Source organism: Botryllus schlosseri, chromosome 15 (genome assembly GCF_051294905.1).
Source record: "Botryllus schlosseri isolate E-star chromosome 15, Bs_hap1, whole genome shotgun sequence".
Taxonomy (NCBI): Eukaryota; Metazoa; Chordata; class Ascidiacea; order Stolidobranchia; family Styelidae; genus Botryllus; species Botryllus schlosseri.
The window spans coordinates 13,531,529-13,534,578 of record NC_137250.1 but is presented as its reverse complement, the minus strand read 5'-3'; positions in this window follow the sequence as shown (position 1 = coordinate 13,534,578).

The following is a 3,050-nucleotide window of genomic DNA, read 5'->3' as shown; positions in this document are numbered from 1 at the left end:
TTCCGTTGTGGCTGGTTTGTGTTGATGTGGGGGCAGTATAGAGCGTCGGGAAGGTGAATGTAGTCACTGATGGTACTAGAGTTCTTCCACTTTTAGGTTACTGTTTTATGCTATGCTGAGATTACACTAGTTACTTTCCTACTTGAAGGTCACTACTTTTACTTGACCAGAAGTTTACGGCGCTACTTCTGCCTCAACTTGAGCACCAACGATGACTACGTAGACCACCTCTGCACGTGACACCTTGAAGGAGCACTGCACTCTAAAAATGATGTGGTCACAAATTGAGGGGCAAAACGAAAAAAAAATTGGCCGCAACCATTTTCTTCAGAACGCCACCGTAATTGAGTTGCAAATTATTGAAATTTCCACAAGACCTTCACGCTCCAACTGTCGCGGCTATGCGTCATTTCTAAACCCGTTACGTGGCACGATGTCTTCACATTCGCACTTGCTCGACGTGATTACGCAGTCACGCAGAGAATGAACTTTAGATAGTGCCCTCCTTTTCCGACTACAAACTATGGTAACCCTATCACACTTCGACGACGTTGTCTTACAAATTTCGTCTGTTAACCGTATGCGTGCATAGCCTACTGCACAATTACACTGTACAGCACCCAAGACAGTATCTTGCAGTGTTTGGTTTCCGTAATCCGCTGGAGGGCGTGCGAATTTTAAATCGACGCGTCTCCCGTCGGCACCCAATCCACATTCCACAACTATTGTAGGCAAAGGAGGAAGTGATAGAGAGGTTGGTTGGTTTTTTGGTCGATCATCGAATATCCCATATGTTGCAGTTACGACAAAGAGACCGATTTATTTTGCAGTATCATGCATATTAACCTTGTACAATTGCAATGCATACCTCCATTCTCCTTCGATGGGTCATATATCCAGAGGCGGTCAGTTACGAAATACTCGTGCTTGTGACTTGTGTGAAGTACTGAAGCACGTTTCTCATACTTGCACTACTTACGTAGCCATGTTTTTGGGATACTTCCCGTTGTACCATTTGGATCACTCATATTATTGAATGTCATGATGACTGAGCAAAATGTTCCTGCATCACGAAAACTGTCTGAAGATTTTGCAACTGTTTTGTTTTGTAGTGTCAGAGTGTCATTGATAGTCAATTTCCGTTGGTCCCCAAGATTCACCCTGTAATTCTAAAGTAGATACCTCTGATTACCTGCTATTAGGTATGCGACCCCTCGACCAAATATACTTTTTGAAACTACTTACTTGAGTGCTTTTTATCCCTTCATCCACTTCTACTTGAAGTAGCTTTTACGCGTCTTGGAAATCGCTTATACCCGTGATTGAGAGGAAATTTATGACATTACTTTTACGTCTACTGAAGTACTCACGTTGACTAGTTCCACGACCTCTGATCATACCAAGGACATCCATTGATGATACTACATTCCTCATAAAATAACTTTACATAGTATTATAATGGTATATTCATATTGAAATAAACCCGAATATTTTCGGCTGACACTCGTCAAGGGTAATCGTCAGCAACTAGTAGAGAATTGGAAAGAACATTGTATATCAACAATCGTATCACAAAATATGACGTCACCAGCATGAAGTTTCAAACGAGAGAGCGTTCAATGTACTATTTTTAGGTGGTACACGAACTCCATTTGTTGACAGAGTTTGGGTGGGTGTATTTTGATAAAAGTCGACTCCAAGGCACACGGCTGACGATTACCCCTGACGAGTGTCAGCCGAAAATATTCGGGTTTATCTCAATATGAATATACTATTCAATTGTATATTGAAGTTCTGTTCCTCCAAGAAGCTCTTCAAATAGCATTATATGGACTCAAATAATTGCCACGACTCACAACTCGTACCATTTGTCACATGCTCGCATCCTGACAACTTCCAAAAATTCAATCATCAAAACGGGCGATATGTAGCCTACCCTGTCATCCTGCAAGATTACCGGATAACGATCGGACATAGGCCGTGTTATTTTTGGCATTTTTCAGATTTTATTTTTGGCAATTTTGGCATCGCCGTGAATTCATATTTATAAACTCGAATTAGCCATGTAAATTGCATCAGTTTGGTCTTTTCTTATGAAACGGGAGTCACAAAACACGCAGAATCCAGCTATCCACACTCTGCCATCAAAACTGCAAGATTTAAATCCGAATTGAAAACGATGTTGGAGACCAAATTTACCCGATACAAAACCGAGTACTTCTGCAATATCTATTCTCAATAGTCGATTCACTATGCGCACAACATTACCGGCATTCACACAGGCCACAATATTTGCAATAACAATTCAAAAATATTTGTGATACGTTTGGTTAGCAGCCGTCACTACCCAACCAATGATTAGAAAACATGAGGGAATTTATGAATCAATATAATATGAAAAATCATCCATCCGGCAATGAAAAACTAGGAAATGACTGCATGTATATTATATATATATATATATATGTATGTACAGGGCCGTAACAGCACTTCGTCAGCCCCCCCCCAACAAAACGTTGGTCTTGGGCCCCCATATTGAGATAAACCGAACCCCAGACCCCCCAGGCTATACGCTTTTTATCGCTACTTATCTGCTACACTGGGTGTCCGTTTAGTGAGTCATCTGTTCTCGCCCAAACGCGTTAAGCGCGAGAAATTTCTATTATTCATGGCTGAATCGGTCAATAGGATCGGGAATTGCATATATATTGCTATCAATTTTTATCCTTTCTCTCTGCTCACGTAATCTGATTTACCGGTAGAGCTGAGTGAGGTGTGTTTGAAAAGGTGGGACCCCTCAACAATAAATAAACATATCCGGGTGTATACCCGTTGACAGAAACGAAATAGCACTTCGCCAGACCCCCCCCCCCAAAATAATGGAGTCTTGGGCTCCCATAGGGTGATAAACTGACCCCCCCCCTATCACGTTGTTCGCTTTGTCACGAAATTATAGTTGTACAGCTGTTTAGTGAGCCAGCGTGAAGCGCGAAAATTTTCGATAATTCATGATAAAATCGGTCAGTAAGATCGGGAATTGCATATATATT